Raw genomic sequence first — 15,761 nt, 5'->3', positions numbered from 1 at the left:
AGTAGCATTTCTGAACACCAATAATAAGCAAACTAAGGAGGAAATCAAGAAAAAAATTCCATTTACAATAGCAACTAAAAATTCAAATACCTAGGAATAAATTTACTAAACATGAAAATGACTTATACACAGAAAATTACACAACAATATTAAAGGAAATAAAAAAAGACTTATATAAATGGAAGAATATACCCTGTTCATGATAGGATGACTAAACATTATTAAGATGTCTATCCTACCTAAACTGATCTACAGATTTAATACAATCCCAATAAAAATCACCATAGTGTTTTTTATTGAATTGGAAAAACTAACTATGAAATTTATTTGGAAGGGCAAGAGGCCCTGAATAGACAAAGACATACTGAAAAAGAAAAACAAAATCACAGGAATCACACTACCTGACTTTGAAGCATACTACAAAGCTACAGTGGCCAAAACTGCATGGTTTTGGCCCAAGGATAGACATACTGCAATGGAACCAAACTGAGAGTTCAGATATAGACCCTCACATATGCAGTCAACTGATCTTTGACAAGTCCACCAAGCCCATTCAACTGGGTGAGAAGGGCGTCTTCAACAAATGGTGCTTGGAGAACTGGATATCCATATCCAAAAGAAAGCAAAAGGAACATCATCTCATACCATATACCAATATTAACTTAAGATGGATCAAAGATTGTTGGATATGTGGGAGTACAATATACTGTATATGTGAATTACTGCAACCTAAAACTTATGTCAAGAGAAACTTAATAATAGGAAAAAAAGAAAGAAAGAAGGTAGACACTGAGGAAGAAATGGAAGAAACTGCCTTGCTACTGTACATACAGGACAACACCTGTAGTAGTGATGAAAGGCAAAATGTCAAAAACAAAGCTTTTTCATGTTTTCATTTCTTTGATATCCCAATTTATTTTTCTTTTATTTAATTTTTCTAAATTTCTATGTATTCTATATCTAACTTTAAAACCCATCACTATATTCCATTTTTCTATTAATGGAACCTGGCAATATGTTGGGCTTCTTTTTTTGAAGAAGTTTTGGACTACAGAGTTTCAACTATGGTGGGGGAGGAACACTTGTGTGGGTTGTCATTAGTGTGGGGCACATGGTTTGGAGGCAGTTCTCCAGGGCACATATACAGGGTACATAGAAAGGTTTGGATATTTTCATAGTGGTTTCAATTGGAAATGACAGATGAAAGAGTGCTGAATTCCTGACCAGGGGAGCACTATCACATTCCCCAATGGAGCAACAACAATCCCCCAAGTGCAATGGCAAAGACCAGTAAAGATGGATGGTCCAATGATGAGCCCTTGATACTGATGGCTCAGATTATGAGCCTGCATGCCTGAAATATGAACTAGACATACAGCTGTGGGGTGTCTAAGAGTTACCTCCTAAGAGGCTCCATGTTGCTCAAATGTGGCCACTCTCTAAGCCAAACTCAGCATGTAGATGCATTGCCTTCCCCCCAGCATGGGACATGACTCCTGGGGATGAGCCTCCCTGGCACCAAGGGATTACTACCAAGCACCAGCTGATGATATAACTACAAAATGACCATGAACAAAGAGGTCAACTCAGACAGGCAGAATATCTCAGCCTACATGTAATACCAGGTGTTAAAAACTACTTTTTGACTTTGGATAAAAAGGGGGAAATGGAAAGGACAAGTGAGTTTATATGGCTAAGAGCTCCAAAAAAGAGCTGGGAGGTCATCAGGGGGTGATGCTTATGCATGCCTCAGCAGGATACCAGAGACAGCCAAGGTAGATGGAAACCCAGATGCTGGTTCTCCTGAGGACTGCAGCAACCCACAGGTTCTATGGTCAAGGCAATGGCTCTGGAGTTCAGGGCCATGTCAGTTGGCCCTACTTTGGAGTTTGTGTTCCTGAGTGTGATGGAGTTGGACTCAGATATAACCTTTTTGCACATGCCTCTTTTGTTACTTTTACCAAACCTGAGGTTGGTGTTTGGGTTGGTATATACTCAGGAGACCTGAATCTCTGAACTCTCCATGTGATGGCCAGGCCCTGGGCCTCAGCAGACTTGCAGCTCCTACCTTCTGGTTTCTTGGACTTACCCTGACCAACTGACAAGGAGGTGAAAAGGGTCAACCACCACAACAGGGAGCCAAGAGTGCCTACAACTGCAAGCAGGAGAATTGCATCCATCATCCATGTGGAATCTAAGCCCTCTCTTGATGTAAAGGGGGACTGCACATAGACATCCCAGGTCCACAAGATGGAGGAATAGAGTATGGATTAGAGCAAACTTACTGGTGTTCTGCTAGGGAACTATTGTGATTAGTAAGGGAAGAAATTGTAGTAGCAATGTGGAGAGGGTGGCCATGGTGGCTGCTGATGGTTGGGAGAAGGAAGAAGAGATATGGCGTGGGGGCATTTTCAGGATTTGGAATTGTCTTAGGCAGTGCCTAAGGGATGGATGCTGGACTTTGTGTGCCCTGTCATGGCCCACTGGGTGGACTGGGGGAGAGTGTGGACTACAATGTGGACTACTGTCCATGTGCTACAGTGGTTCTCCAGAATGTATTCACCAGGTGCAGTGGATGTGCCACAATGATGGAAGAGTTTGTTGATGTGGGAGGGGTGGTGTGCGTGGGGTGGAGTGTATATGGGGACCTCATATTTTTTTAAGGTAACATTTAAAGAAAATAAAGAAGAAAAAAATTATAATCAACCAAAAATAAATAAATAAATAAATAAGGAAAAGATGGATCAAAAACTTTTTAAATATAAGAGCCAAGACCATAAAGTCCTTGGAAGATAAAGTATGGAAGCATCCACAGTATCTTATAATAGGAAATGGTTTCAAGAACTTCACACACAAAGAGCATGCAGTGAAAAAAAAGATAAATGGGACTCCCTCAAAATTAAAAACTTTTGCACCTCAAAGTTTGTTGAGACAGTGTAAAGTTAGCTACTCATTGGAAGAAAATATCTGGTAACCATGTATTTGATAGGGGCCTAATATCCTGCGTATATAAGGGAATCCTATACCTCAAAAAGAAAAAGACAAACAACTCACTTAAAAAATGGGCAAATGATTTGAATATACCCTTCTCCAAAGAAGAAATACAAATGACTACAAAGCACATGAATATCAGTAGCTGTTAGGGAAATGAAAATCAAAACTACAATGAAATACCATCTTATACCCATTAAACTAAAGACTACTAAAAAACAGAGGACTACAAGTATTGGAACAGATGTGAAGTAATGGGTACACTTATCCACTGGACTATAGATAGCAATGATATTATGATGATGTTCTTTCATCATTTGTAAAAAATATGTCATAAAAATATAAGGTTCTCATGGTTGTGTGAATTCTGTATGGTAAGCATTATTGTTTTGTAAAATCTCAGCTTCTCTAATAAAAAATAAAAATGTTGAAATCATTTAAGATTTATTTTCTGACTAATGGAATGAAGCTAGAAATCAATAACAGAGGGAGGTAATGAAAATTTACATATATGTGGAAATTAAGCCACATAATCAACTAATGAGTTAAGGAGAAAATCAGGAGTGAAATTAGGAAATACTTTGAGGTGAATGAAAATGAAAATACAGCATACCACAACATATGGGATGTAGTAAATATAGTGCTTAGAGGGAAATTGTGAATCTTTGGAAATGATTAGAAATGGTGAATGCACATCATAGTGCATTTGTATCTTGCAGAGCTATTATATGGGTACGACAGTGGTTGAAAGAGTAAGTCTAAGGTCATGTATATTACTAGAAGGAAAGCTAAAAAATGTATCTTCAGACTGTATAACATAATGAAACCTCCTGTAAAATACAAATATGTGTGATATTGCATATAAAAGACTATTTTTATCAATATAAATTCAAATAAACTAGAGAGAGAGAAACAGAATAGTAGCTATGTATAGCAGTGGAAGCATAGAGAGCTTGAGAGGTGAGGAGTTTTATTTATTTATTTATTTTTATGTTTATTATTATTATTGGAATAATGAAAATTCTCTAAAAATGATTAGAATTATGACTACACAACTATGTAATTATACTGAATACCACTGATTGTATACTTTGGAAAGAATTATGCTTTATTAATGTGTATTAATAAAACTGATTTGTTAAAAAGTGAGTTATCTTAAATCTTTATCAAATAATTACAGTTATTAACAAGATGTATTCTTTTGGGTTAAGATTAAGTAAAAATTTTAATATCCCAACACATTAAATATTTCATTAAAATGACTATGCATAAATATGTGTAAGATTATGAATGTGTATATTTAGACCTCTAATATTTATATATATATAGTCAGTAGTAGACAATTAAAAAATAATGGTTCACCAATAAAAAAAACACAAAGAATAAAAAAAGGAAAACGAAAACATTGAATCAGAAACATCCTCAAAACTGGAAGAATTTGAAAAAGAAGAAGAAATTAAACCCACAGTGAGTTTCTTGTAGTTTAGGTCAGTGGTAAATGAAATTTAAAAAAGTGGAGAAAATCAACAAATCTAAAAATTGGTTCTTGGAAAAGATAGATAAAATTGACAACCTTTATCTAGCCTAACAAAGAATAAAAGATAGAGGATACAAATAACAAAAATCAGAAATGAAAAGGGGGACAATATTACTGACACAGTAAAATAAACAGGATTATAAGAAGATCCTATGAATAATTGTAAACCAATAAATTAGGTAATCTAGTTGAAAAGAACAAGTTTCTAGAATACAGAAAATACCTACTTTGCCTCAAGAAGAAACAGATGACTTCAGGACTAATTACTTGTAAAAAGATTGAGGCAGTAATCAAAATCATCCTAACAAAGAAAAGCCCAGGACCAATAGAATTCATGAAGGAATTCTACCAAGATTTTACTTCAATACTGTTTAAAATCTTCCACAAAATTGAAGATGGGAACAATTCCTAACTCATCCTTTGAGGCCAATATCATCCTAATATCACTCAGAAAAAGATAGCACAAGGTAAGAAAACTACAGAACGATATGTTTTATATCCTCAACAAATACTTGCAAACAGAATCCAACAGCATTTTAAAAGAATTATAAACCATGACCAAGTGGGATTTATCCCTGGTATACAGTTAGTTCAGCACAAGGAAATCAATTAATACAATATATCACTCGGACAGAATGGAGGGAAACAACAATATTTCCATTTCAATTTATGCTGAAAAGTCCTTTGAAAAAACACAGTACCCTTTCTTGATGAAAACACATAAAACACTAGGAAAAGAAGGAAGTTTCTTAAACATGATAAAGGGCATATATGAAAATCTCAGGGCTAACATCCAACTTAAAGCTGAAAGACTGAATACTTTTTCTCTAAGATCAGTAAAAAGACAAGGATGCCCACAGTCACTATTGTAATCCAGCACTGTGCTGGAAATTCTTGCCAGAGTAATTAGGCAAGAAACAGAACTAAAAACCATCCACCTGGAAAGGAAGAAGGAAAACTTGCTGTATTTGCAGATGCTGTGTTCCTATACATAGAAAATCTTAAAACTTATACAACAAAACTCCTAGAGCTAATAATGAATTCAGCAAAGTGAGGGTTACAGGATGAACACCCAAAAATCAGTAGTGTTTTTGTACACAAGCAATGAACTATCAGAAAAATAAATCAAGAAAAAAAAATTCACAATAGCAACTAAAACTTAAAATATCTAAGAATAAATCTCACCAAGGATTAAAGGACTTGTACATAGAAAACTAAAATCATAGCAAAAAAAAAAAAAAATTAGAGAAGACCCCCATAAATGGAAGGCTGTTCTCTGTTCATGGATTGAAATAATAAATAACTTTAAAAAGTTGATACTACCCAAAGATGTTTATTGGTTCAATGCTATCTCAATCAAAATTCCTAGAACCTTCTTTGCAGAAATGGAAAAGTTATTTGCTAAATTTATATGGAAGGTTATGGGGCCATGAATAGCTAAAACCATTTTGAAAAAGTAAAATGAAGTAGAGGATGCATACTTCCTGATCTTAAAACTTATTAAAAAGCCACAGTAATCAAAACAGAATGGTACTGACAAAAGGATCAGTGTAAAAACGAACGAAATAGAATTGAGAGCTCAGAAATCAACCCTCACATTTATGGCCAATTGATTTTTGGCCAGGTGGCAAAGACCATTCAATGGGGGAAGAATAGTCTTTTCAACAAATGGTTCTGGGAAAACTGGATGTCCATTTCCAAAAAAAAAAGAAGTACCCTAACTCAAACCATATACAAGATTCAACTCAATTGCATCAAATACCTTAATATTAGAACTAAATTATCAAACTCTTAGAAGGAGACTTAAGGAAGCATCTTCAGGCCCTTGCATTAGGCAATGGTTTCTTAGACTTTACACCCAAAATATAAGCAACAAAAGAAAAATAACTATATGGGACCTCCTCAAAATTAAAAACTTCTGCACCTCAAAGGATTTTATCATGAAAATAAAACAACTTCCACAATGGGAGAGATTATTTGGAAACCAGAAACCATTATGGGTCTAATATTAAGAATACATAAAGAAAGCCTTCAACTTCACAAAGAAAAGACAAACGACCTAATTTAAAAATGGCAAAAGACTTGAACAGACATTTCTTCAAAGAAAAGATATACAAATGGACAGAAAGCACACAAAAAGTTGCTCAACATCAGTAGCCATCAAGAAAATGCAAATTGAAACCATGAGAGGACATTTTACACACATTAGAATGGCACCTATTTAAAATATAAAAAAAAATAAACAAGTGTTGGAGAGGATGCAGAGAAATAGGAAAACTCATTCATTGCCAAAGTTGTAAATTTTGATCCAAACACATCAATAGTTATGTAAAATATAAGTGGTCTAAATTGTCAGATTGGATAGAAAAGCAAGAACCAGTATATGCTGTCAACAAGTGAAATGAAACAACAGACCCAATGTTTTTACCCTGTATTTGGGAATAAATGAAGGATGTCTCTTCTCACTCTACATATTCAACATTGTACTGTAAGTTCAAACCTGTGCAATTAGTAAAAATAAATAGATATATAAAAATTAAAAAATATGAAAAAGACTTTAAAGGCATATAAATTTGAAAGGAAGAGATAAAGCTGTCTCTAATTCATATCATTAATATCTCCATTAACAATCCTAAAATATCCACCAAAAAAAGCTACTAAAACTATAGTGAATGGAAATAGTACTAAGGAGCTGTTAGAACAGAAAATAATTAAAAGGATTTTAGAAAAGTCAATATACAAAAATCAATTATATTTCTATGTACTGGTTCTGAAGAGTTAGAAGTCTAAATTAAAACTAAATCTAAACTAGAAAAAGAGATTATATTTATATTTGCACTAATATTTTTCAAAAAGAAATACTTAGGCATAAATCCATCAAAACATGTAAAGGATATGTATGCTGAGAAATACAAGAAATGGATGAAAGAAATTAAATAAAGACCCTCAAAATGGACAGATGATCATATTCATGTATTGGAAGACTGAATATATATACAAATTCAGATAAAATAGATTATACAAAAATTTTCTCCAAATAGATTTAGAGATTTGATTCATTTCCAATCAAAACCATAGCCTGATAATTCTTTTGTATATAAAAGCTAATTATAGAATTCATATAAAGCCAAAGGATTTAGATCAGCAAAAATAATTTGTAAAAGGATAATAAATTGGAGGACACACTAAATTATTTTAATCATAAGTCTACAATATCAGAAGAGTGTGGCATTGGCAAAAGGATAGATAAATAAATGGAACGGAATAGAGTATTCAGACATAGAATCACACAAAAGGAATAAAGAATTTTTGACAAAGGTACAAAGGCAATTCAATTGAAAAACACTTATTTCCCCCTCAAAAGTTGATGCTGGAATAATTGGACATTTTGAAGCTTAAATCATACTTTGTAATTTATGCAAAAATTGAATCCAAATAGATAATACTCCTAAATGCAAAACCTGGAAGTATAAAACTTCTAGGAGAAAAATAGGAGAAAATCTGTTACCTTGAGTTAAGGCAAATAATTCTATGATGTGATACCAAAAATATTACTTAAAATTTTAAAATGCTAAATTGAAATTTATCAGATATCAGAACTTCATCTCAGTTAAAGACACTGATGGGTATGAAAACACAAGACATATACTGGGGGGAAATATTTGCAAATCAGATATGTGACAAAGAACTTAATATCCAGAGCACAAAAATAACTCAGATCTCAATTATAAGAAGACAAACAGCTCATTTTTCTTTAAAAAATAAGATATTTAAATAGCTACATGACAAGAGAAGATATAATAAATAAGCATATGAAAAAAGGCCCAACAGCCTTTTCATTAGAGCAAATTAATACTACAGGGAAATAACACCAAACATCTACTAAAATGAAATACAAACAAAAAAGCAAACACACAGATGAATCAAAAATTCTCTAGAGCTAATATTTGGGTTCATTATTATCTCTTTCATTATAGAATTTTATTGTTATGAAATCAAAGATAACGGTATATGCATAACAAAAATATTTCCAATATGTAAGGTTACTTAGAGATTCTGATATCATCTACTATAATATTTGCTATCACTTCTAGCTTTTCATTCATTGCAATGTTTTTGGTTGTTAAAAACTATCAATCAGTAATTCATGGATGTTGGAATACCCAGACACCAACAGATACTTTTCAAATGAGACAGAAAAACAAACTAATTTAGGAATTTTATTATAATAAAATGGCTATAACCATCTTCTTTTTTAAGATTTATTTTATTTTTGTTTCTCCTCTCCCTCCCCCCTTCATTGTTTTGTGCCGTCTGTTCTCTGTTTCTGCTCATCTTCATTTTAGGAGGCACTTGGAACTGAACCCAGGACCTCCTATGTAGGAGGGAGGTGCCCAATCATTTGAGCCACATTCTCTCCCTGCTTACTTTTGTTGTATCTCCTCATTGTGTCTCCTTGTTGTGCCACTTTGTTGCATCAGCTAGCCACACCTGCCCATCATGTCAGCTCACTGTCTTGCTCATCTTCTTTAGGAGGCACCAGGAACCAAACCTAGGACCTCACATTGGTAGGTGGGTGCCCAACTGCTTGAGCCACATCTGCTTCCATATAAACATTTTTATAGAAGCACTTTTTTAATGCCCTAATGTTGTTCTTTAAGACAAGTAATTAACAAGGATTTTTAAAAGAACTATTGCTTTAAACCTGGAAACAAATGATATTTGTCTGTTTGAACATACTAATCACACAGATGAGGCTCCTATACTGCAAAAGAACCAACATGTAAATTATACTCTTTTTCTCAATGCAGATAAATTTGGCACATATGATAGAAATATCATGACATGGATATTAGCTTGTGGAATTCTTGTTTCTTTAGAAAATTTATATTCCACAGGTGTTAAACAAAGCCTATTTTGAAATATTTAATCTTCAATTATACCAGTTTTCCTCTCCATTACTCTGTGGAGAAGTATACTCTGACTTGTCAAATGGTCAGTTATCTAGATAATAACAGATTTCTTTGAAGATGTATATCACATTATTAAGTAAAAACAATGTAGCCATTGTCAAGTTTTTTTCATCTATATTCATTTTTCTTTGGTCTTTCCTGTCTTCCATCAAATGAACAAACCTTATTTTTTTAATCCCTTATAGATATGCAATAGCTTTTCACAATGTGTACTTTTCTAGATTAATGTCTGCAGCTGATTCATTCTGCATCATATCTACTTTTAAAATTGGGATCTACTATATGAGCCTCCTCATATAAGCTCCTGCATACTTCAGGTGCTGAAGAAAGCATGTTGCTCCCTTCCCTGCAGCCCCTTTCCTTCCTTTAGTATTACAACTTTGTGTTCCCAGTAATTTGTCATCTATGTTTACACAGTGTGTAAATAATACATTTTTCTATAGGAATTTTAACATCATATTGATAACGATACCCTGGGCTACAAGTTGGGCAATCTATGTCTGTAGAAGTGACTGCGTATTTAGAAGGCAAGAACATATTAATTGAATCAAAACCACTCTAAGTCAAAGTTTGAGATTGGATGAATCTACTTCCTAGGTAGGCCTAATTTGGCACTAATTGTACCTAGAAAGGGTACCTGGAGAAATGTGTTGAATAACTTGTTGGAATATGAATTGCTAAGTAAGAACACAAATAAAATATATTTTAGGGATAAATTATCGTAAGAAAAAGAAAGAAATGTGATTTTTGTCAGTCTTGCAGAATTCCTGCACTGCCTTCTCATCTTCATCAAAATTGAATTTATGGACACTTCATATATATACATATATGGCATTCAGTTTTATTTGACTCCTTATTCTTTTTCCAAATATTATTATATGAATTATTGAAAAATCTTCATTATAAATAGGTAAAGAGTAGACAAATTCTTTTTTTTTTTTTTTTTTACGTAGAAAAGCAATTTATTCCATTATAAGCACTTACACAGTTAGTCATGGAGAATAACAGGCCTGCTGGTGAAACAGGTCACCCAAAAGGGAGATGGTACCAAACTAGTGGTCAAGGACTAACTCCTAAAAAAAAAATAAAAATTAAAAAAAAAAATAAAAATAAAGCAAACTCTTATCCAGGATTAATTTAATTTTAAAAACAAATAGCTATTGATTCACTCTTCTCAACTTAACTGGACAGTCTACCTGTGGTATAACTGTCAGGTAAAAACATACATCTTTACAACTTGGTGGTCCCAAGTTTAAAAAACAACCATTTCACAGAAAGGAAAGAAATAATACGAAACAGCTCAAGAAATATACTAACGAGCAAAAATATATGAGGAAAGAGGAACATGTAAAATAAAGTTTGACTTAACTGAAGAAACTGAGAGGAGACTGGTCTACATGGGAAAATGTGCATCTTGTAAAGTCAGGTATGATGATTTTAAGAGTAGGAACCTATATTATTATTTGAATCTCTCCCTTACTTCCTGAATAAACACATCTTGCAGTATTATACTTCATGGATCAGACGCCTACCCCACTTGGCTCTATTCCTTATGCGCTCTAACTATAAATGAGTCTGAAAAACTTGGGAATATAGCATAAGAAGAAAAATGACCACACACACATATTTCCCTTTCTGTGTCTACTTCAGACCTGGGTTTGATTCTAGAAAATTCCTGAAGAAAATTTAAATATAAGTTTGTGGCTTTGCTGAATCAAGTCCCCCAGTTAATATTTAGAAAACACCCAATGTCTGGGCAAATAGCATTCTTGATGGTAGCTACAGAGGGATAGCTGAACAAAGTCTGTGTCAAAACCAGTGTTAAATCAATCTCAGGGTTGAAAGGGAAAAAAGGGGAGTTTAAAATCACAAGTGCAGACATATCTAAGATCCTTGTCCTTCTGGATCCACACTTCCTTCAGGGTCTTCATCATTATAAATGTTCTCTGCCATCTGCCACACCTGCATGATATTGTCTTCTGATACAGAACAAATCACCCAAGGTTCATTGGGATTCCAGGAGAAATCAGATATCTTGGCAGTGTGACCACCATGGATAAACAACAACTCTGGTGGCCCATCTTCTGCATCTTCTGGGGATTGTTCCTCTCCAATTTTACTTAAATCCCAGACATTCAGTCTACGATCAGTACCACTAGAAGCCAAAATAGTTTCATTGTGAGGTGACCACTGAACCTGGAATATTTCATCCTTATGTGATTCAAAGGAATGTAACTTGAGTTTCAGATTTCTCAAATCCCACAAGGCAACAGTCTTGTCAGCTGATCCTGTGGCAAGAATGAACTCACTATAAGGATTGAAAGAGAGGCAGTTCACTTCAGCAGTGTGAGCATCAACTGAGTGGCTTGGTTTGGAAGTATTGTTTGAACGAGTATCCCAGATCATAAGTTTCTGATCATCAGCAACTGACCCAAACAGAGACTCATGGAGTAGATGCCAGGAAACATCTTCTACTACGGCTGTGTGCCCTGTAAAGATGATCTTCGCATCCACCACTTTTCCTTCCTTTGGAACAGCACTGATGTCCCATAAGCAGATGGTATGGTCATCCGAAGCACTAAGTAAGTGCCCACTGAGATTTGGGTTCCAAGAAAGTCCATAGCCTTCCTTCTGATGTCCACGGAGACGTAAGTCTGGGTTGCACTCTCCAGAAGGGTCTGGTTTAGAAGGGTGTTTCGTGTAATCAAAAACAAGAACATCACTGGATGGAGTCTTTGTGGCAATGATGCAAGGGTTCTGAGGCATATAACGGGCCCTGTTTACTTCTCCTTCATGGTTGATCTTGATTTCTATTTCAATTTTTCCACTAACCGAGCCAAAACCTCCAAATTCTCCTTTCTCACTGTCGTAGTGTGATGCATCAAACTGAGCATCATCATTAGGGAGCTGCACACTGGCTATCACAAGGTGGTTTTGTTCATCTGAGGTGTGTGTCCCCAGAACAAGCCGATGAATGCTGAAATCTTTTCCTTCTGGTCTGGTTACATCTGGAAGCCACTGTGCAGTGAGGCTGGGCCACTCCAGAGCATGGGTCATCACCAAATCATAAAGAAAAGGAGTGTTTTTTTTCCATATTTTGTACTCCTCGTTAATTACACGTTCTTCCACTGCGTCATCAAAGGCTGCTTCCTTGTCGGCCATGGCGGACAGGCGAGCCGGGGAGTTCCCCGAGTTGAGCGTTGCTGGAGGGGCGGGGAGGCTGCCGACAAATTCTTTATCACTTAAATCATCCAAGGTTTGAATGTAACAGATTATTAATTCATTGGAATTTCTGTAGGCACCCCTTCTGTACTCTGAATTCTGGAAGATCAAGAGATGGAAAAAAATCTATTAAATTATAATTTTTGTATGGCTGAACAATTTTTCTGCAAGTATCCACAGAAAAATTACAGTGCTCATGACAGTGATATAAGTATTTACTAACAGTGAATTCCTACCTATAAGGAACCACAGTGTGTAAGTGGATAGTTGTGTGTGTATGTGTGTGTATGCATGCATGTCTGTCTATCTATCTATCTATCTATCTATCTATCTATCTATCTATCTATCTACCTACCTACCTACCTATCTCTCTGTTGAACTATTGATCTAACAATCTATCAATCTATCATCTATCTGTGGATAGAAGAAGCGAGCATTTAATCAGGGCCAGATATGAGACTAAGAGATCTGCATACACCATCTCATTTAATCAGCCATAGCACTGAGATAAGTAATAATATAATTTTACAACCAAGGTCACTGACCTATAGCACATAAGTGGAAAGTTTGATTTTCCGAAATGAGCCCATGTTAACTGCAAAGATTTTAATTATTACATTAAACTGCTTTTTAAGTCAATTACAATTTCTTCTCTAGTGAAGCTCAGTCTGAGTTTTAGTTCTAATTCATATAAAAAATTATTCCACTATGTCTAACCCTACCAAGTTTTTCTCAAACACTTCTATTTAGAAGTGATTCAAGTCATACACAAAAACCTTAAAACTTGCTTTATTTCAGGAGTAGGCAATTTTATCTAGTGTAATGGTTTATTTATGTTTTATACATATGAAAGGGTAGTTATAAACCTTACCAACATCTATGGAAGCTCAGAATGTCAAGTGGTTATAAATTTGCATTTTGCAATGAACTTAGCCATTGACCTTTGCAATGAAGTATTAAGAGAACATATTCAGCATGTTTAGAGTATTTTCTCTTCATCATTTAAAAAATCCCTTATATTTGAATTCTCTTCTTGTAAATAAAAAATAAACAGATTTTGGGGTCATATCACTAGCTCTTTTTTAAAAATTTATCATTTTTTAAAAATGATATTGAGATTACATAAATATTACATAAAAAATATAGGGGATTCCTATATGCCTTGCTCTCCATACTGCTCATATTTACCTATATTAAGAACATCCTTCATTAGTGTGGTACATTCATTGCAATTAATGAACACATTTTGGAGCATTGCCACAAAGCATGGAGTATAATTTACATTGTAGTTTACACTCTTTTCCATACCATTCTGTAGGTTGTTGCAAGATATATAATGGTCTGTATCTGTCATTGCAATGACATTTAGGACCATTCCCAAGTCCTGAAAATGCCCCTGTATTACACCTGCTTTCCCTCTCCCTGACCTCAGAACCTCCAATGGCCACTGCCTCCATATCAGTGATATAATTTCTTCCATTGCTAGAATCACAATAAGTCTATAGTAGAATACCAGTAAGTCCACTCTAGTCCACAGTTCATTCTCCAATCCTGAGGATTCTGGGATGATGAGGCCCACTCCAACTCTAACTGAGAGGGGGCTTCCATCCCATATAGCCAATGGATGGGACTCTGCTGCTTGCAGTTGTAAGCTCTCTCAGTTCCTTGGTATGATGGTTGTCCATCCTCACCTCCTTGTTAGTTGTCCTGGGTGAGTCCAATGAACAATAAAGTAAGTGCAGCAACTCCATTGAGGCTCAGGCCCCAGATGACACGTGGACAATTCAGATTCAAGTCTCTTGGATGTACACCTACCAATTCAAGCACCAACTATAGGTTCAAATAGAAGGGACCAAAAAGCCACGTGTAGGGAAACCTCAACTGAGTACAATTCTGTGACACTGGGAAGCACAAATTCCAAAGTAGGGCCTACTGGCAAGGCACAAAAATCATGAACTATTTACCCTAATCATAATACCTAAGTGTCTCCAGAGCCCTTGGAGCACCACTATTTGGGGTACTATCTAATTTGGCAGTCAATGGACTCCTGCTGAGATGAGCACATGCATAACTTCTGGAATGACCTCCCAACTCACTTTGAAGTCTCTTAGTCATATAAACTCATTTGTCTTTACCTTTCCCCAATTTTGGTCAAGGTCTTTTTCCAGTTCCATTGCTATCTGGTGTTTGGTAGTAATCCCTCAGGGCAGGGAGGCTCATTCCTGTGAGTCATGTCCTATGCTGGGGAAAAGTTATTTATTTCATTTATAGGCTGAGTTCAGCTTAGAGAAAGGCCACATTTGAGAAAAAAGGAGGCTTTTCAGAGGTTAACTATTAGGCACCCTATAATATTATGCTAAGTTTCAATTTCAAGGGTAAAGGTTCATAAGCACCATCATCAGTATCAAGGGCCCATCAATGGACCATCCTCCTTCACTAGTCTTTGCCTCTGTACTAGGGAGATTCTTGCTATTTCATCAGAGAGTGTAGCAGAGATACCCAGGATTGGGATTCAATGTTCTTTTGGTTACTGTGCAAATCTCCACACATTGTAACAATGCCTCATGAACATTTGAACACATTTATATGCCTTATATTTATGTCCAGGTGAACCTCCTCCCATGTGTCCCTCTTCACTTACATCCCACACAAATAGACCACCCCTGTCATAGCTGTAACCCTTCTGTGATCCAAAACTTCTTTGAAAAGGAAGTCAATAAAATAGCCAAATGCAATTAATAGGAAAATGAAATAATAATGATGCTTTAAAAGTAGGAAATAAAATACAAAAAAATAAAAAAACATTTAAAAATTTGGGATAATAAAAAATAATTAAAAAATACAAAAACTTTTTTTGGACATTTTGCCTTTCATCACTGTAAGATCTGTTGTCCTGTATGTACAGTGACATTTTCTTCCATTTATTCCCCCCAGTGTATTACTTTTTTCATTTTGTCTTCAAAGAAATTTTAGGTCACAGCAAAGTCACGTACTGAATATAGGGACTCCTATATATCCAACATCTTCCCCTTTTCTCC

At 35.1% G+C, this 15,761-nt stretch overlaps 1 pseudogene; it reads right to left on the bottom strand.

Moving 5' to 3' along the window:
- Positions 1-10,621: 10,621 nt before the first annotated feature.
- Positions 10,622-12,684, bottom strand: LOC131278735 (histone-binding protein RBBP4 pseudogene; annotated as a pseudogene).
- Between the last annotated feature and the right edge of the window lie 3,077 nt (positions 12,685-15,761).

Source organism: Dasypus novemcinctus, chromosome 6 (genome assembly GCF_030445035.2).
Source record: "Dasypus novemcinctus isolate mDasNov1 chromosome 6, mDasNov1.1.hap2, whole genome shotgun sequence".
NCBI lineage: Eukaryota > Metazoa > Chordata > Mammalia > Cingulata > Dasypodidae > Dasypus > Dasypus novemcinctus.
The sequence above is the reverse complement of the archived record's forward strand: the minus strand, read 5'-3'. Positions and strand labels throughout refer to the sequence as shown.